Here is a 22,135-nt window from a genome sequence, read left to right on the forward strand (position 1 = left end):
ATACCACGATCCAACTTTGAATTTGATTCATCACAACATTCTTCTCATGCTATCAAAGAGACGAATCAGTTTGTGATTATAACAAGTAAAAATACACATACAATTATTGTACCAGGAGCATAAAATGTACGGTACACACTGTTAAAAATTTCTGTATGGAACTTCCGACACTGTATTGTAAGTTTTATTCGGATATGGAAGAGTGAATTCACCATACATTTACTGTCTATTAAATTTACAAATATAATAAAATAACTACACAACTGAGTGAATTCAAATTACTTTGTTATATGTTTCCCATAAAGCTTCGTAAAATCAAAAATTTTTACAGTAAACTTGTGACAAATACACAGTAATTTATCTAGCTGCACCAAGTTTGTAAATTTGTAACCTAATTTGGTAAATTGACAACTCTGTTGTACAGTAAATGTGTGGTAAATTGACAATCAGTTCTAAAAGTGTGTTTAATAAACAGAAGCGTTTAACATTGTCTATTTCATGTTACTATTCGGTACGCCTAACCTAACTTTGCGCTACCATTCAAATCTATGAAACGCAGATTATCACATCAAATTCTCATGCTAGAATACTTGATAATGATTTAACGAGAGTGGCGCGCATTAACAAGTATCTTTGAGCCTCTAATATGAAAAAGTTAACAACTTCAACTGCAACATATAAAATCTCCATATGTCCTCCGTTAGTGGCTCACATCTTAGATTACCCCAAATAACTGAGAATCAATAAATAAATCCGTAAGCAGCCTCGTGTCGTTAGTCAGATTTTATTTAACTCCTTGTCTTCAGTTTCGGCATGTTCGTGATTGAAATATGCTCTTTCTGTCTGCCGAACATAAATCACAATTGGGAATTCGTAATTTTCTGTTAACGCAGTATACCTACATCAACTTATGTAAGATTCTGCTTTTTTCCAATATATTATCTGTCTTTCTTACGACACAGAGAATCAGACCTTCTGAATTCGAAGCGTGGTGTAGACTTGAGGACTGTCATGTTTGCGACGACTGAAATGCATTCACTGTCAGTCAAAGAAAAAACGCCGGCAACAAGTTCCAAAGAAGATAATCCGATGTGTTATCGTCTACAGTACTGGAGTGCTAAATTGGTATTTGAATAAAATACAGTTGGTTTTGGAAAAAACTATATCAAAGTCTAATATATGAAAATATATCGACGTTTCCGATTTCGTCCAATTTCGCATGGAATCGTACACGAAACCAAAATTAATTACGTCCAAACCAATTATCCACGTATGTTCAACAATTCTGAAATATTTGAAACGTGAATTCTGCCAATATTGCAAGTTCGTTCACTGTGGTGATTATACGCCTGGATAGACGTCTAATTGCAGTGACTAACCGATCCTGAACGATTGTCAATTTATACCATAACCGAAAAAGGTACAAGGTACAATAAGCGTCAGTTAGTCGATTCGATTGAAGTCAATCTATAGTTATCACGGCACATGCAAAATATGGGACTATAAATATTAATTAGACTTGCTTTTTCGACTTTCTTCGCCACGAACATCGGGGTTGAACTGCATCCAATCGGTTGCGTACGTGGAGTTTTTGGCCATAATAAAAGAACTCCTAGTCAACGATTGTCTTACGCGCGACTCCAACTGGTTGCGAATCACGAATTCATGTAAGATTTATATCGCATCCACGTCGATGAAGACTGAGATGAAAGCAAGTAACATTCTCAAAATAACCGAAATGCGTACAGGTCAAATGTCACTGTCAAATAGGTCAAAAAAATATGATAATTAACTGCAGCGATATGGTATCGCGCGGTTCGAAAAATAATGAGCAATAATGTGAATAAAAACACTGTGACAAAAAAATTTTCTCACAAAACCTCAATTAAAACACGTTTTTTCATCTGAGAACATCATTACTTTCAGTAGATACTGAAACAGAGCTTGGGCGACATCTAATAACCGAATTTGGTGTCGGTTTAGCCGATTGCGAACCGTACGTACCCTCAAAATACCTTCCCTTCCTCGCGAAAAAAGTATGCATTTGTACCAGTGGCCCTATCGACGGTAATCTTTTCAATGGTTGATAAGATAAAGGATGTAGCATCTTCTTTCGGTCAACAATACGAAGTTGAAGCACCGTAGATATATTACCGACTGAGCTAAAGCACAGTTGGTAAGGTAGAGGGGATGAAACTCGTGAAAATGCCTACACGCCTCAAGATGCCTCAAGAATGCCGACAGTCGCGTTTTTCGTGTTCCTTATAATCTAACAAAGCCGTCTGACACGAAATAGATTTTTGGAACTGATTTGCAAGATGCTTAGTCGGTATGCACATGTCGGTAACCAGGTAGGTACTCTGCCGTTTTTAGTATCACAAACGTAAATGGTACGGAACAATTTCTGAAGATGTGTAGTCGAAACCACACAAATTACAAGTATCAACTGCTTCCGTGATATTAGTATGAAAGCGTACAGATCCGTTACCGACATGCATTTACCGTCCAGGTACCTAGAAAATTGGTAAGGTAGAAATTCTCTTACGAAGGTTCAGGGTAATGAATCGATAAAAGAATGGGAAGGGAGTTTTAATACCACTGATGATAAAGATGACGAGCCTTGTAGCCAAAACATGAAGAAAAAGTGGTCCTCCGATTAAAGCTTGCTAAATAAATTGGTCTACTTGTAATTATAAGCGTGTCAATCGTAAATTACACAATATTTTTCGAGGCCAATGAATTTGAACATGAATCAAGCTATAGCTTTGGCTGACTACTGCAATAGATTGAATTGTTTCACTTTAAATCACGCTCAGTATAGACGAAAGTTTAATGCGCGTATGAGATAACTGGAGTTGTAACATTATTGTTTTCATCAGGCAATAGACACAGATAATTGTTCCATACAGCACAGAAAGTCCTTGAAACCATATAAGTTGTGTGATTTATATAAAACAGTGTTTGATAGACACGTTTGCCTGTGTTTAAAAGGGAAATTTTCCAGAAATTGAAGTTTCGATATCAGAACCACAATTCCAAATTCATTTTACAGGTACCACACATAACTATACATAAAAGTTTCATTACCACCAATACCCAGGTCACTGGATAACATAATGAAGGTCATAAGTCAATCAGACATCTTAATGGGATAATGGTGAGTGACAAATTAGACATGAAATTAAAGGAAAAGAAACGTAAGAGCATGTTATACAAGTGGTAAATACGTACCAGGCTAGTTTCTTCTGTAGATTCTCAACAAACTTCTCGCTCACTGCAAATAAAGAATAGAAAACCAACATTATTGTTAGAATTATAACAGTAGGCCGACACCATATCAATATGTGATACAAAATATATTTAATTGAGATAACGACAACAATTTCAAACTTCAAACCACAACGCTTTTTTTTTAATCATGACCAATCAATATTTGCCCACACTCCCTGTAGAACTGAGTTACTAATTGATTATTCTCGTGTTTTTTTCCCTTAAGTCAGAGAGTGGATGAAATATTGTAAAGCTCAAAGCCAAAGCAACATAAATTGATTAAGAAAAAGTCGCTCACACCATGGCTCTCTAATTTAAAAGTATTCAAACAGTTTGAAAACTTGAATTGGGAGTACTGCAACAGTATTTGATTTTCATTTGTCGTAGTTCGTCATTTATATTATTATTTATAAATATCATTTATAAATAGGCTGTAACTAGCTTGCAGTAATTTTATGGTCATGACTTTACAGATTACTCCTTCCAGTATCTATTCAGATGTTGTCCGAACTAGTTTTTAAAGTACACTCTACATCCAGGTAAATTGCAACACGGAATTTATGAAGATTGATGCTGAATCTTTGAGCATGTTTTGCAAAGGGTGAAAAAACTATAAAAAATATGACCAAGTTCTAAAAATTATTTTCGAGCAATGGCAAGAGCATCAATCATCGCTGAGTGATTGAAGCTACGAACAATTCACAACTGAATTTCATGCGTTTCATAGCTGTATATTACGTATACTGCGGCCATTTGATCAAAGGCACTATCTGAGCTTGAAACAGCCAACCTTCACAAACTCTATGAAGGAGAAAAAAAAAATAATGAATTTTCTCCATTATTGTACTATATATTTCCATAAGCAAACAACCAAGTTGAGTGGAAATCTTTGGAAGATATGTATGTATTTAAAAATATAAAGTGAATATAGAGACAGTGAGAGAAATTTAGTGAATAGCGTAAAATGGGAAGGGAGGAATATGGAGAACAGTTTCTTACACATTTATATTGATCTGTATCGCGATCTTGTTCGTTGCATTTACATTATCATACTGAAATTAAGAAGTCCAATGGTGAGCTATGACAGCCAGAATGATATGACAACCCATATAGAATATGTAAGAGAGAGATATGATAAAATAATCAGCAAGACGAGAACTCAGATAAGTCTGACATGAATCTCGATGTATTTACAAATCAAATATTATTCCATCAAGAAGTGAAAACCTTTCTCCATTTCATTCTCTTCTCATTCCAATTTTATTCTCTGCCTGAATTTGAGGTCAACGATTATGTAAAATATGACTGACAATCAAAGACATTGTTACCATACTATTATTCATGAAATTGTTACATTCTGAATGGTACCAACGATAAAAAACAAAAGGCAGAAGCCAATAGTATAAAACTCTTCACAAATTCTATTACATCTTTTTCGTTATAATAAAAAAACAATAAAACTACACAGACAATACTGTTAGCCGGTGCATGATAAGAAAAAAAGTATGTTTCAGTGAATAACACAACATAAAGTACGTTTATCAGAAAGGTGTGAAAAATTTGTGTTTCAAGACAATCCCCAAACTCCAGAATCAACCTCAACTCCGAGATCAGTATTTGCTGCTTAGTTTCAAGAATACGAACAACCGACATTTGAAAACTAGTAAGAAATCTGGACCTAGCTCAAACTGCAAGATGCTACATACTAGATGCAGAGAAAAGTGTAGCCCAGGTAGATATTCCAAACTTCCAATGCAATGTAGAAGCAGGTTAGGTCACTTTAGGTTAGGTTACATTGGCTGTCAAAGGTGAGAGGAGTCGCGTAGGGCAGCGTAGGGCCTGGAATACTAATTTATCGAGATCATGGGCCCGTAGGGCCGCTGCATCTGGTGCAGCTGCTTGCGGGAACGTAATATGTCGCTGCAGGAAAGTATTAGGTTAGGGCAGAGAGAAAAAGGGCCGAAGAGATGAAAACAAAGGAAGACTGAGCGCGTCTCGTTTGTTTACAACGGTTAGGTTGGTCGGTTCGGGCGACAGTGGAGAACGAGACTCACCGATTGTTGGTTGATGGGCCGAGGTTAGACCGGGGAAGGCAGGCGAGAAGAGTTTCACTTGTTTCCAGTTTCATAAGAGTGACAGACGACACTCGACGCGGCTATTTGGCCGTCGCACACATTGCAAATTTCGTTGAGATGAGAGAAAAAATTGTTTACGAAAAATACACATGCAAAGGCGCTCGCGGAAACGTCAGACCCAGCTCGACGTGACAGCATCGACACTAGGCGGCCATATTGTTTCTGTGCGTGTTGCCTGCCGCGTTTCTTGGCACCTGGCGCCAAGCTGCGAGTTTTTGCTGAAACTCGATACGAAATCTTCGTGACCGACCGCAGTCGGCTTCATCTGTTTTCACATCACCCTTTGATGTAACCGCTCTGAGCCATCGCCGTTCAAGAATGTAGCAGATCTGGTATGCGGTCTGTAGTACCGGCACGGATGAACGAAATACCGACAATGATGATCGGCCGTTTCGCATTTCACGTGTTAGAAAGAGAGGTTCGATCTGCTATTATCGGCCGAGTAACTTATCCACGCCCTCACTCATCGACAAACACCAAGAATTATCTGATGATAAGATACCGACGAACACTGTGCACATTTGAACTGACAAAAAATATTGCCCGGTGATGACTATTGTCTGAAAGATATGATTGCCAGTGATTTCTGAAACTACTTTTACCGGTGAATATTCAGGATTGCAAATGATTGTTGGTATCGTACTTAGTCAGCGATAAGGACTGACCCCCAAAGGGTTAACGATGCATCAAATAAACGTTTCGGTTAAAAGGCTTTCACCAAATAGGTATCGTAGTTTGGTACTATCACGTTTATTATAGCAATATTTAGCTATTGGAATTGTGACAAGGTTTTATATTCTAGTGGGTTTTTTTTCTCCTTCCATGCTTATTTCTTCGTTTATTTTTTTCGCTTATTTGTTCGTATTCCCGTGACGGTGAAAAATCATGACTCCATTGAAAAACGTTGCTCGCTAAGAAAATTTGTATGAAAAGGGAGCACATTCTAATATCTCGTCAATACATGGAAATATACGCAATTATTAAGAATCGTATTTGAATTTGCCAGCTCTATATTACATTATGTTGAATACCTTCGATATTTAAGAGCAGTCTAACTTATCATGGGATTACTTTAAAATCAATAACAATACACATATTTTGAAGAAAAAAAATCCTAAAATCCGACAATTGGTTCTAAACTTACAGGCTTGTTTTTTGCAAGGGGATTTACAAAATCTGTAACGACAGGGTTCTCTCAACAACACATAAATGATAATAGTCGTAATCTAAATCAGTTATATCAAAAACGTCTTCGAAGCGGAAAGATAACCGATCTCGTTAATAACGATCAATTAGTTATCCAACAACGGAATTCAGAGCGAATTCAAGACACCGTTAGATGACTTACACTTATTGTTGAACTGAAATGAATTGAAGAGAATTTAGTCCATCAATACCATTTTTTTGTAACCAGTATATAAATAGCGTTTTCTTAATCGTTTTTTGCTGGCATTTTTTCAATTCAATTTGAATTATCAACAACAAGTTTTCAAAACGATAATATTGATTGACACGATTCATAAATCTGGAATTATTCTGAAAAATCCTGCGTCATCAGAGTTTTGAAGCTTTCAGCTGAAATGGGCCGGCATTTTGCACTCATTTTTTTCAATTTTTTTTTTTTCTGAAAGACATGTTAAAAATATTTATAAGAAGGACTTAGTTCGTTATGGGTGGCTGCTCAAGCATTTCCTACGTAAATCTAGATTTTTGAGGAAAATTTCAAAATTTTGAACTCATTGAGAGAAATTGTTGAGAATTTTCTCAAGGTCTTTTATAAATCAAAATTTTACATTCATATTCAAATTACAAGATATGTTAGAAAAAATTTGAATAAATTCTCGAAAATTGGGTGTCACGTGTTAAAGCAAACTCTCGTTATGAACTGACCCTTACCTCTAATTTTGAAATGATTTTCCAAGAACTGATCGAAGAACAATAAAAATAATAAAATGCTGTAGATGAATACGTTAGCATTAAAAAATTGTAGATTATCCGAATCAATTTAAAACAAATCAGAACATCAGAAAATCAGAACAGTCATATGAAAAAACACGAGCCCAATACAAAAGGTAAAAAAGGGTCAGATCCAGGTCCAAGTTGTATGGAATGCCTCGTAAGTGTGGGAAAACGTGTAAGATAGACGTCAGACAGCACGGTAGAAACATGTTGATATCATCGCGACACTTCAATGGGGAAATCGTACAATTTATAAACTCGACTTTCGCGAAGTCTCTTGAGACTACTCGTGTGGTATTTAGATTTTTTACAACGCATTCTAAACAGAGTGGCATTTATACATATTGTGTTAAATTTCTATACAACCTTTACTGTACTGAAAAAGTTACTCCGGCTGTTGTACGAACTGAAATTATACAAAACGGTTAACGTTCACAAATAAACTATTGGATGACGTCAGATAACATGGGCTTTGGGAGCGTTCAAATATCAAATAACATTTTTTACGGCGGCAGGAGGAGGGGTTAAAAATGGCCATAGAAATCGTGATATTTTATCGGTCCATTCCAGTGGAGAAATAAATCCTCGATCGATGTGAAAGTGCAACTCGAAGGGTAAAAGCTTTGTTTCAGGTCAGTAGGCTGTAAAATTCTGGGCGTAAACAAGAGGCTGTAATACTTTTACTTTGTTTTACTTCCTATTAGTCCGTATAATTATTATTTCTGTAAAAGAAATTCAGATACCTGTGATATTTCGTTTAACGCACATTTATAGACTCCTGGAATGAACCATAGGTGCAAAAACCTCGTTTACGAATTAACAAAAAAAAACGCAAATGTCTCTTGTGTGCGGCAGTTTTTGATAAAATAAATGTACGGCAATTTAACACTCTGTCTCTTGTATCTTCAACCTGCTATCTGGTTGATGTAACTATTTTGTACAGCAAGCAGCCACTCAGTTTACATACCCATTAGTTTATCTAGACAGAAAATTGAGGCAAATCGATCACTTTTATTATTGCAGCAACAGAATATTTTACACCGACTCTTCGAGCCCAAGTTTTTTTTTTTTTCTCAGACTTCTACAGTTTTACGAAAAATGTGTAGAAAATACCAATTAATCGATCAAAATGAATTTCATTAATAAATCATGAAGAAAATAAATCAAACGGAATAATCGTTCGTGAGGAAAATATGAAGCAAAAAGAGTGAAAAATAGAATCGCTTATAATATCAGCTCTAATACCTGAGTGACGTCGGAAAGCTGTCTTTCTCTCTGCGAGTCATACTGTTTACACAAGGTAATTCTACCAGCTCTTCTGAATTTAAAATCAATGATTCTGTACACGAAGAGCAACGTTGTGAATCTTATTTGACTTTTTACGGGCTATACAGAGTATGACTACACAGTCCAACATGTTTTGACAAGACGGAATTTATTGCGATTTGTTCCTCCAGTCTTGTACATGATTTCGTGATTCGTTCCTCATATTAGATCTGCTGGTTTGGAGATCTAATAACCGTAATCATCAGAAATGGGCGCCGTGTGTGATTTTATCAAATATTATAACTTCGCACGTGATAGAATATGTTGATATTTTCAACTGCGGTGAACTACCTCGTTAAGGATTAATTTTTCTCATTTCAATGTAATCCTTAGATTGAAGGCTTTGCAAATGAAGCAAATGGTTTCGTCCAACGCAAAGATGAGAGAAGCAGTCATTCAAATTGATCAAATTTATCAAATCAAATAAGGACGAATGGTGATACGATTCAAGACGATAGCAAACCTACGAAGCATACAACGGACATCCGAGTTCAATCAGTATTAGAATTACAAATGCATCTTTAAAAGACTCGTGACAAAATGCTGGTATACCGGGACAATCTCTTGAAACTTGAAAATCAACTGCGCATGCGCGAGTTTTATCGGCTGTTCGTGCAGGCTGGCCATCTCGAGTTTCAGCTGTCAGACTGTTTCTGGCGGCGATGTAGTTGATACGAATTTTCGAGGTTAAAAAATAATTGAGGCAGTGACTCGGAAAGGTTTGGGAAGCATTTGTTATTGGGCCGGGAAGTTGATTCTTCAAAGAACGGTCGGAATTCAATGCTTGTGCTCTTTGAAAATTCAAACGTACACATTTTGTGTAGGTTGGCCCGCCTGCATCGCAAACAAGAACATCGCCGCGGGAAGATTTCGCCGACCAATGAGATTGAATTATTTGGCGCATGCGCGGTTGATTTTCAAGTTTCAAGAGATTTTCCCGGTATATACACCCTGTCACAGCTGATCTTAGTTTTGGGGAAGGTTCATTGAAATCAGGAGCAATTTCTACGCAATTATTGAACATGAGAGCATAAGAAATTCACAGACAACACGTGACACGCCTACTCGGCAGCTGAACTTCGGCTTAAAGCAGGAAGTGGGCGCGGCGTCCGCATTTTCTAATCAGAAGTCAGAACGGACCGTTGAATATGGAGTATGACATTTGAAATTTTATGCAAACTGGTACCCGTGTATAACGGGTGCGGTGGGGCAGCGCGGCTGTTTTAATACAAGGCATACCTAATCCCCGAAGCCGGTAGAAATTTCCAAGCTGCCAATATTCACGGGAAAACGTTACAACTTTCCAACTTTGACGGGGTGGAAAAGGGGAAACCGAATGGCAAAGAGACCCTGCGGCAGAGAGGAGCGACGAGGCGAGAGGGACGGACCCTGTGCCGAGGATGACATCCTCTTTGAACCTTCGTCACGTTGGCCAACTCGCAAACGAGCTCGTGTCTCGCGAATCTTTGCTTCAGATGCCGAGGGAAGAGCGACGAGGGACGCGGACAAAAGGCGCGAGGGACGTGTACAAACCAAACATGCATATGGGAAATTTCCACTGATTTTACTCAGCTTTCAACCATCCCCATTCCCAATTCTGATCATGCAAATTTGGCACTCCATGGTACTTTTGTACAGCTCAAGTACTCGTAACAGTATTTTATATTTCTCGCATTTTGGAGGAAGCTGTTCGGACTCACTAGCGTCTTGGAGGGCCCAAGGGCTTCAAGTTTCGATGTCTAGGTGGCAAAAACAGTGAGTGACTTGAGAAAGAGAAGTGAAACATATATCGTCAATTTACGATATTCAGAGAAAGAGAACTCTGCAGTCCTCGCTAAGCTAGCTGGAAAATTCCAATAACCAAAATTAAGGACTCTTCGTGTAAAAAAGACCAATTGGTAGTCAAAAAGGACCCTCTATCTTGCCCCTTTGTGTCCGTGAATAGGGTCTACGTGTCACTTAATATTTGAAAAACTCTGTAGTCAGTTAGAACCAAACTAGTATCAGGTCAACATCAATTATCCATAGTAAACATTACGAATTATATACTTTATATATTTTTTATGAAATTTCCTATTTAATTCAGATACCCATTAACCATCGAAACATTGAGAACTCATTGGGTTTATGTAAATAGTACAATATTTGTCAGTTATAAACACTAATTAGTACAATGTGCCAGCCTCCGATACTTTAATCAATTCTGTAAGATCGTGCGTCGATTACTAATAGTTACAGATTCTTCTTCTGCGATGCGATTATTGCATGAAACTCAATTATTTTTGCAGATCTGTGTTCGGTATTGAATGTAGAATGGGGCTATTATAAATAGGCTTGAAGAATAGACAAAATAAGTGACACGGACATACATGAAAAAGTAATATTTTCCAAATTTTGATGATTTTTATGACTTTTGTACATCCTGTTACTCATAAATCATCAAATTCCGAATGAACATTCCACTATGTAGCACCGTTTCGTATAGTTATAACCATTTTTTGTTAAAATGATGGGTTATATTCAACAGTTACTTCTTACGATACTTACAATATTCTGATAAGATTACATTGTAGTTTTCTATAAAAGTGGAGATGACTTGACGAGCAGTCAGGAATTCATGTGATTCACCATCGTGATTACCTGTTTTGAGGCTAAAGTACTCATGAAAATTCTAGCCTCCACTTTCGATTCCAGAACAACAGAATAATCACGAAGCCTCAGGATTCGATAATTTCACCATGGCAGGTAATTCGAAATGGTCTTTATGTTGACTTTCAATATCATGCAAGGATAATGGTCCCAAATTCCGACCGTTTATCAATTCTCGTTCTATTTAAAACACGTGTGAAGATACAATTAAGTTCGATAAACGATATAATTTTACCTTTTACAACCTGTCACACTGTGTCTTCTCGATCGAACGAGCAGCTACAGACTTGTGAACAAAACGAGCTCTCGTTTATCGATGTTAGGCGAAACACTGTGACATCCGTCGAGTTTTCATTAATTGAAAAGTATTTTACATTGGCAATATACATCCGAAAGATCGGCGAATGGCGCAAAGCCGAGTGAAATCAATTGGAATTACCCACGGATGCAAACACGCGTGAGAATGGACCGCACACTCGGATGAAGAACCTGCAACTGGTGGCCAGAACTTGAACACGAACGTGGTAACGGGGGTGGATCGTGGCTCCAAATTGAGGATGCGGACCTATCGAGGGATGTTTGCGACTTTGATCAGTTGGAACCCACCCCAGTGCCTCACGGGCCGTCGAAATGGCGGAGAGATTTTTCCGGAATAGAATAAGAGAAATCGGATTCCTGGATCACCACGACGCTGATCCCGAGTCAAGTCAACCGTTCAAACGATTCTTCCGCGCTCAACTACAACCGTATATATTTTCTGCAAACTTTTCGCAAACCCAGCAATATCTTCCAAATTCGTATACATACATATATATATATATATCCCTATGTGCCTTTTCGCGCAGCTGTGTACCAATTTTGGTGGATATCCGCCTGATTGGAGCCATGCAATGCCGCTGTTTGCAGAATGTCTTACAGATTTTGCGGAGAACCCTTGACCCCGAATCGTGCGTGAAAAGTGTAGAATATTAATCCAACGTTTGGCGAGAGAAACGTTGAGATCCCAGTTTGAGAGTGTGGCAAATTTCAAACGAACAATTATCCAACTCTCCGAGTACCCAAATGCCACGTGTGAAGCTGACCTGGGAAAAGGGTCGATTTAACCAAAACATTTGAACGTACGAAGAAAAGGTAATTATTTTGTCAGAGATTTTTTTTACCCCGTAGTCATCGTCTTTCGGTAAACCGAAACGTACGACTCGATTTGCTGAGTTCTTTTTTGTTGATAAAGCCATTCTTGGGTTTTTCTTTACCAAACCGTTGTACCAGCCATTCGTCGTGACACGATTGGTTCTCTCAGCGGGTTCTATTCGAATTTTTACCGTCGTCAAATCTGCCTTGAATCAAACTTGAAGTACAGTATACCAGAGATACGGGAATGGTGAAAAATGAAAGGGCATAAATTGTGCACCTGAAGGTAGCAAAAACTATGCCGATCTCGTTTTTACTACAAGACGAATGACACGAGTAATGAGGCGCAGCCTGCGCGGCCGTTTCGCTTCACTCTCTACACGTACCGTTGTTTATTCTGCATTTGTTGGTGGATTCAGGATGTAGTTACATACGGCTGAATGCAAATACGCGGATCACCAACTAATGAGTTAGGTCGTTACGACATGTCAGTCACAGGTGCGATCGATCGAGAATAACTGGGGCGAGGGGATCTCTACTCAATGGATGAATCCGTATCAGTGTGTCACCGCCGGGCGTGGCGCAATTTAACTTGCTGCATGATCAGTCCGCCCCAAGTTTACGCCACCTTCCAACCAAACCTCCGGTTCAAAGCCGATGCGTTACGCGTAGCTGACGAATTTTTAATCAGCCCGAGGAAAAACTTGTTAGGTGCCATTTTTATTTTTTTTTTTTCTTCTCTTTACTGGTTTTTCATTTTTAAGTCAACATTTACCATATTCCAACGAAAGCAAAAACTATCCTGAAAAATCCCGAACAACCCTTAACTCACTTCCGTTATAGAAGTGTTACATATTTGATTAATCTCATCGATAGAATAAGCTAATATATTTCTCTCAAAATATTAAAGAATTGCATCATTTTCTGAACTTTTCAGTTTATTTGCAATAACTAAAAATTGGAATAGACCATTTTTCATTATCAATAAATAATTCATGCTGCAATATACTGGAAGGTAATAACTAGAGTTAGCATCTAGAGTGAAGTCACTACAGGTACTCAAAACTTGAGAATTTCCGATTCTCAAAATCTTTTTTTGAACAATATATTCGAAATATACGTTCGTAATATATCTTCAACGTTTTAAACAAGACTGTTGGTACAATGTTGTTGGTTGACTCAGTCACGGCGTTGATTAAGACAGTTGATGAAACAGCTAATTCGAAGAGCCTAATCTGTGGATTGCATTGTGGTTATAATATTAATTATTGATGTTGTTATTTGTAATACATTGTAATTATTGATGATGATGTTGTTGGTTTTAGTAATTATTATTATAACTTTCATGGTTTTTGGTATGATTCTCATTTTTCGTACGGCCATCATTTCCATTATTTTATTATTTTCATCATTTCCATTTTTTTGCATTGTTATCGTTACAATATAGTTTGTTTTACAATCGTGCAATGTCTTCAATACTAGTACGTTAAAATCCGATTGATTACAATAATTCAGCTGTTGAATATATCCTTGATCAAATTTTTTCATTCTAGTTCACCATCTTGCTAACTTTGTGGGTAACGTTCTTCATAATTTTTCTGCATTTAGTATTCATTAATAAATACTCGTATAATCGTTGTAATTGATAGATACGATAAATAATAATCCTACAAACTTGTTAGTTTCATTAATTTAAGAACGTAAATCAATAAAAATTCAATTCCACAGTTATAATCGCGATATTGTACAAAATACACACATTCTACCTAATTGTCATTATTATTTTATTAGCTGTCAACAAACTGATGATTATGATTATTCTCTTCGGAATTAGTTCGGAAATGTGGCAAGTGGTGAATTCGTAACTGCCCTTTTTTCAAAACATTCGCAATGCCTCTATATCAGCGAACTGCGATCGGTATCCACGCCTGTTTTTTTTTTGTTTTTTTTTTTGTCACTTTCAAAAATCTCTGATACAAATATTGAGTCTTGTGTGTGTGAAATATGGTGGTTGCTTTTTAACTTTAAACCGGGTTCTTGTGATTTTTTGCGCATTCATCTAGAAATAAAATCAGAGGGCTTAGAGTTTTTTTAAGTCAAAGACATATTCTTTGGTATTTTATTTTTCATGATTCTTTAACTCTATATTTTCGAAATTCTGTGAGACTTACGAGTGTGAAGCGAAGGATTAATTCCCTTACGTAAATGAAATATGCAGAGTATCCATGGAGCGAAAATGTAAATTCAAACAATTTCACGTTCCTTGCAAAATTATTCGTTCCAATCTGCATTTCCTTACTTTTTTTCAACGCTCTATTCGCACTATGACTCAAAGCCAGTTACCAATGTACAGGAATGATAACATTTCATTTGAGTAACTATAGGTATGTTCCTTCCATGTATCCCACTTTATTCCAGTCTCTCCCATAATATATAGGAAAATGTTCTGAAATTTCTCTAGTCGTAACGTTACATCATTTAAATTGCCGAGTCATTCCTTGATATCCTTCACGATGTCTCGCTACTAAATTTTTTTTTTTTTCATTCGTTGAAATAACAGCAGTAAGAAACCCGGGTTACATTTCTAAAAGTTCTAACGTCGATGATCTAATCCAGGCTTGTTGTGAATAACAATTCTCAATCTAGCAAAATATTATCCTGCTTAATAATTATCAAATATTCTCAGTTTTTCATTCCGGTGCTCATCATTTGATAAGATTGTGAAGATACATCGGATCCCCCAGTGTTATGCAATCAAGAATTTATAATATTTATTGATCAAGTTGAAAATTTATTCTAATCTGTCTGCTTGCTTCAATATTCAAAATATTGAATTACACGTTTTCGAGTACAAGACAGTTTTAATTACTTATTGCAGGTAATTTTCTTCAACTCTTTAACCAAGTTTGGACATCACGTATTCTACATTTTTCATTGTTCGCATGTGTCATGTTCAATTATCTTATGCTTTGTTTTCGTCAAGGTATAGCGACTTGAATTCAGGTTACCATTCAGTTGATCGTTACATGCAGTGTTTGTGCAATTACCGTTCCATTTCCATCCACCATCGACAGAAATGTAACTCAGTCAATGTAGCCTGAACGAACTGATTGTCCCAATTACCATGGCAAGATCGATACAGATCTGTGCTTGCGCTTCATTCGATACCTTATTGTATTGTATTCTACCTTACCTATTGTTTAAAATTGCGCCTTTCGCCAGTATGTCTGATACTACTCAATAAATTTTTACGCACTGATTGCTAGCCTACGATTTATTTTTCCATCTCCATTTTGAGTTAATATCAATCGCTTACACCAAATGAATCCGACTCGTTCGGTTCGAGTGAACAAGTACTTTTTAAAAATCGGTTTATCAAATATTCCTAAAAACAATTCCCTGCGTTCGAGCGCTGAGAGCGATGAGGAGTAAGTTGATGACAAATCATGCCACGTTTCTAACTAATTTTGATAAATTTGTTCCCGAGTTGTGAGGCTGGTATACATCATACTGTCAGCAAAATTCGTGCTAGAACATTGTGCCGTTTGTCTACACATTAAATTACGCAGTCTGATTGGAATTTAGCCTAACTTTACTCCAGAGTGGTGGATACCACTAGGCAGGAAGTTGATCGCAGTTTCGGTGGAAAATGTACCTGCTTCGTACACACATTTTTGTGACGTACGTAAGGCATTTCATGCAAAGAGAGCAATTTCTTGTTTTATCAAGTATGTTGCGGAGTGCTCAAAGTATCAATTTACCAAAGATTACAAACGATTACAGAGATTATAAGTATTACAAGAGATTAAAAAAATTTCAGCTGTCACAAAAGATTACAAAGATCACAAGAATTACAGGAGATAAGAGAATACACAGGGTTGCAAAGAATACAAAAGATTACAAAGAATATATGCGCTTACAGTAACCTCTGTACATCAGATTGTTACAGTGATTAAGCTCTCGCCTATACACTGAGAGAAATTTTTAGTTCCGGTTACCGCTCAGTCCTTAACGATTTTCATTTTTTACCACAATCGAAAAATATAGACAAGTCTAGTTTCCGTTACTATTTTTTCTCACTACAATTACTGTTACTATATTTTCTTGTAACTGTTGCGAAATGTAATGCTTGTGCAACAATAAATTGACGTTCAAGCCTTATTTAACTAAAAAAGTAGAGTAAACCTCACAGACTGATTTTGCGTTGCAATTACCAAAAAAAGGATCGACAATAGCGCAAAATTGTTACGTGTACCTCGTTTTTCATAATCCCAACAATATTCAAACTGTTTTTTTTTTTTTTTCAACGATACCTGTTTTACTGAATTTTTCCAGTTACCGTAACAAATGAAATTTTTCTCAGTGTGAGCATCACTTTTCCTCTCTCTGAAGTGTTTACGGTAATAAAAATGCAGCATGCAGGTAAGGCTCACAGCGAAGTAGCGCTGGAATGAAACGCACGTTTGTATAATTTTTACTGAACAGCAGATCAATAAGTTGTTCGTCGCTTAGCCAAGGCCTTCCGATTCCAAGGGCGAAACAGTGAGAAGGTGCGGTGGTTTGTACCGCGGGCAGGTATTGCACCCCATATATTTTTTAGCCCATAAATAATGCAATTTCTCCATACACAATGCGATGCCAGCCCGGGAATCCCGCAATCAAAATGTACAGGCGGTCCGTATTGTGTTGGTCTTCTGGTTCTGGAACCACATAATATTGTCCCCGTCGTCCGTCTGCAGTCCTGCATGTCCCTCCACCCACTTCGCGTGCTTTGAATAAAGTATCCGACCCGCAATTCTGCATCTATATTTCATGTTTCAATGATATTTTCACTGCTATATGATACGGTGTACGCAAAGCCTGCAGTACTTTTCCAAATTTTTCACCCCTTATCGGTAGGTAGCCTCCACCTACTTCAAGGTCAATGAAGTAATAGGAAGCACTAATTCTACGATTGAAAAGCTCTACAAGTCCGATTCGATATTTATAGCGATTTCCAAGTTCTTTCAAATCTTTTGTATGGTCGAAAATAAGAATAACTTTTTTGAAATCACCACTTTTCGAGTTGTTTGCTTTTGTACTATCTGATTCATTTTTTGTGGATGGGTTTCAATTGTTTCGACAGAAAAATTGCACGATGATTTCAGTCCACAGATTTGCAGAAGTAAACTAATATAGGACAAATTTGTAATTCTTGTAACGGCTGTCCAATCTTGCAGGTAATTATAAATTTCACATTAAATATTCCTTCTCCATACTTCCTTGATTAGCGATTAGAATAAATTTGAAAAATCTGACGCCACGTGTGTAGGAGAGTATTATCAGTACTCGCGTATCGAACAGTCAAATCTAGCAACTGCTTTTTGACTATTTTGCAATTCAAATTCGTTTCTGGAGGCACAAAGTCTGAAGAAAGAATTCTGGCTATGCCTGCGAGGATTTCGAAGACTTTCCTTCATTTCACAGAGAATTTCGAAGGTCTTTATACTCTTATATCCTTTTGATTCTAAAAGTTCGTATCTATATTCTATGCACGTTTTGCATACATGTACATGTGTATCGTTGAAATTTGCATACTCTGCAGGGTGGCCTCGTATCATGTTTCGTAAAAGAAATTTTAGCCTCACTTCGTACAGCTTATTCTTCTCTTTCCTACTGATGTTTGAATCTCCCAAAATAAGTCTGCTCATAGTATTTTTTTGTAAGTTCTTCAAGCGGTATAAAAGTATCGAATACCCAAGTACTGCGCAAAAGTCGAATTTCATTTTTTTTTAATTTGGTAATCTTCCAATTGAAACAGAGGATTCCTGTCACTTACGAACCTCATGTACTGTAATCTCCACTATTAATGATCTCTAGGTGATAAAAATACAAGCTGAGTAAATATGGGCACGCAAAATCTCAAGTTCTTCTCAATTCTTGAATGATTCGTAGAGCCACGTCGAATCTTAGTATACCAAATGAGGCTTCAAGTATGACATTTTTTTGGGATCGGAAATTGACGAACCGAGAGATAGTTATTGTCATATGAATATTATTGAGAGGACGAATTATATAACATTGGATAAGTAAAAATGGACCATCGTTTCAGTTTTGAAGAGACAATGAAATTATTACGATAATACATTGTTAATGAGTTTCTGATGATCGTTATTTTTCTCAAGACAAGATCTAAACTATATTGAATGATAAGTCCGGGACCCAATAATTTTTGTTTACTTTTTGTATCACGCTAATTTGTTCGCCCTTGACCGTATTTACCTGTTATCGAAATAACTCTATAATTTACAAAAAAATGTTATCAGTCAGTATTATTAATTCATTTAAAAAATGACTGTGAATTAAATCACGATATTATCACACGAGGAGAAACACTCTTGAGACGAACGTCTCGAAATTTTTACTATAAGATAAAATCCCGCCCTTATCGGCACTTTGATCTCTACCCGCAAGCTTTGAAAGCTTATAATAGTTGTGCTTTTGTCTATAATAGAGTACTGCCAACAGATTTAGGCAGTGGCGCCATTTAGCTTTGATTTCCTCGAACTCTGCAAGAACTTACCACAAGAGTGCCACCTGTGGCATCATTTGGCCAAACATGACTAAATCCAGTCCATCGAAATCTTACGGAACATTCGAATTTTAGTCACGAAACCATTACTTCGACAATGGAACCACAGAATGGCCTAGGCAGAAATAAAAAAAAAAAAAAAGAAGCTGCGACTGAGCATTCCGAGTACCCAATATTTGATCATCAGTATGCAAAGAATTTGTTTCGGTAATACTAAAGCTACGAACTGACTCCTGTTTTGCTATATTTGTTTCTTGCTGAACGCGTTCGAAAGTCTTCAAAGCTTATCAGCAGTTATGGCGCTGGTCGAAACTCGGTGAAATTGGAAAAAATAACGACTCTGGAATAACGTCGACTGAATCGATGAAAAGTGAAAAATGAATAGCATCTTAAAAATTCTCTCAGATAGCTATTTCCCCAGGAAATGGTATTACCTTGCAGAGGTCGAGGCACGAAGGCATCGGCTGAAATGATATCGGACCTGCCAGAAGCAGCTCACAGCATGCACAACATACTTCGCGCATTGCTATGTACGTGTAATAAGGTGCACTTGCAATGGCTGTGCCAGATGTACATGGATTTGCATGAACGTGTGTCTGCCAGCATTTACAAGTGCACGCCCACGTATATAAGGAGTCAGGTGCTCCTGCAGTAACGTTGATTCAGTTAGTCGCGGAAATTTCAACTGCATCTCGAACACGTAGGTAATAGCTGTTGCTGCAGCCATGCTTTGCTCGCGAGAAACGCTGTAGTTTAATCAGTTTTCCATTGTCACTACACCGGCAGAGAGCGCTGTATGCGCGCGTTCTGACGTCAGCTACGAAATTAGTCGGAATGAAAGTCCCGTAAGTAATTATCAACCGTCTCCGGCATTAGCCTGGAATCTAGTTACCTTTTTCATTATATGCGAGCCTGTGAGCACTGAAGAACCACGGTAATCGGCTGTTCAACCATTACCATCGACTTAGTCGTGTCGTCTAATTCCTAATGGGAGACTCGTTGTCAGTCACATCGATGAAAATCGGAGAGTTTATGGAACACGGGTATTTTTGGTGACGTTGCGTCATATGGAACAGCGAAAGCTCTCGAATAATACTTCTGCGCATATTCACAGCCGCCTGTCATTCAAGTGAAAGAATAGAACCATTTAGAGAATTGTCGGCGTCCATTAACCTCGTGTTCGAAAACAGTTGCCATAATTCCCATAGCATGCTGGTTGCGCAGTTCAACGCTGCATCCTGTCGGAAATAATGAATAGGCGAACCCGTGATGGAACGGGGGAACCTACCTTATCTTCTAAGTAAAGCGCTTCCATCTATCGGAACTTCATAACCTTGTTTGTTAGTTACTAGGCAACGTAAACGTCCGTTGTTTCAGTTCCACTCTTACGTTACAAGTCCGTACTGAACATTTCCTACATTCACGCACTAAGCTCGTAAGAAACATGTGAACTCCGTCCCAGGGTAAGTGATACTTCATAATCGGAATAATTTCAGCCAGTCATTATATTCGATGTACAGATTCTCAACAATCTTATCACATCATTATTTAGACGAATTATTCCAATCGTACCTTCTATTCTCACAACTTAGCTAAAAGTGTAGGGCCTGAACGGCCCATTGTAACGGGCTATATTCGACTTGTGACGAAGGCCGGATTTCTTGTTCTCGGTGTCGAAAGCGGTCCCATAACTCACGTGCAAGTTTGGACGGCGAAAATAATTTGCCATACCGGCGCCTTTTTCAATAAACGCTCTTTTATACATTGCCGGTACATTAAACGTTCCTATTAATGAATTAATACTCAAAATCTCGTGTAAGGTACGTCATATCTAAATGTAAACAATAAAGAATGCTTTTTTTCACGAAACTATCCAACATTAAGTACCTCGTTTCGCCCTGCGTTCCCCTACACGGGATTGGGCTATTCGACAATTGAAGTTAAGGCACCAGTAAATGTTGCGTTGAATCAGATCAAAGCATGAACGGGTGGCCACTAGGATGTCATATTAAATGTCTTGGAGTGGTTAGAACGTTCTCTTCACGCGTGCAGCGTTTGTAATGGAATCGATGAAAAGAAGGTTAAATTAAAGACCACAGCTGTTAATTGAATTCTCCTTTCGCTGGTTACAGTCCACCCTCTGAATATCGAAGATAACCATAAGAGAAGCAAAAATCTAAATATACGGGTGAAAGGTCAGATCTTCCGAAGCATGTGTATCTTATATACCTACAGTGCACGGGTGGGTTTTATACCTAGCGGCGTTGCTGGATCAGCTGCCTTTCGACGTACGACCTTCTTCATCGATCTCAAAATCCGCTTAAATGACGCCCTTTCCGTAGCTCGAAGCGAGCTCAGTTGCGGGGGACATGACGTCTACCAAGGAACCTGGTCGGATTAGCATAGATATTGGGCACTGGGACTACCAACAGAAAAACATTTTAGACTTCGTAAAAGCAGACCGAGTCCTCGAAGCCCCACCTCCGACCTTCGATCTTCCGGCTCTTCGTATAGCCACCACCCCTGTAATAACCGTAGCGACTCTCTGTCCCGGAATCAGATACATGCCCGCAAATTGCCCCGCTTTACCGTGACGTCTACCAAAGCGGTTCGCCACTAGGCGGTTACACTAGCGACACTCAAGTTTCATTTGCATTTCAGAAAAACCATTTTATTTCTTCGTTTCGGCGATTAGAATGGGCGCTTCTTGGCAAACGAATTGGCCGGTTCAACTCGGGTGAAAAATAGTAAAAAATTGGGTCAAAGTTTGTCACCTTTTCTCAGATTTGCGAGCAATCGATCACGTTAATGGTAAATTAGAACACAGTAGTCTTAAGAATTGGATTGATCGTTCATATTTGTTTCTGGAATTGTTTTTGAGCATCGATAGTAATGTCGACTGATCATTGAAAAACTGCAGAGAGTTGTGAGAAATTCGGTGAAACCAGGTATAAGAATTTGGACTTATACTTAAACGTAAATAATAGTAGAGGGTAGCCAGGTTGAACCGTGACGCTTAGTAATTGCTCTGGGACACGGAGTCGAGAAAAAATCGTCGTAAAGGATAGACAAATTATAACCTTGCTGGTACAAT

The 22,135-nt window shown here is 37.8% G+C and overlaps 1 protein-coding gene across 11 annotated transcripts in view; it reads right to left on the minus strand.

The window, feature by feature from the left end:
• Positions 1–22,135, minus strand: part of LOC124299065 (tyrosine-protein phosphatase Lar) — a 471,758-nt gene that overhangs the window by 299,872 nt on the left and 149,751 nt on the right. For 10 of the 11 annotated variants that reach the window (XM_046751952.1, XM_046751956.1, XM_046751951.1 and 7 more), the window contains exons 1-2: positions 5,325–5,546; positions 3,232–3,274 (exon numbers count right to left, since the gene is read on the minus strand). The gene's annotated coding sequence lies outside the window, so the exon portion shown is untranslated. Of the gene's footprint in view, positions 1–3,231; positions 3,275–5,324; positions 5,547–22,135 lie in introns of those variants that run through there. The other variant, XM_046751947.1, reaches the window with a different exon arrangement.

The sequence above is a fragment of the Neodiprion virginianus genome, chromosome 2, assembly GCF_021901495.1.
Source record: "Neodiprion virginianus isolate iyNeoVirg1 chromosome 2, iyNeoVirg1.1, whole genome shotgun sequence".
NCBI classification, from domain to species: Eukaryota; Metazoa; Arthropoda; class Insecta; order Hymenoptera; family Diprionidae; genus Neodiprion; species Neodiprion virginianus.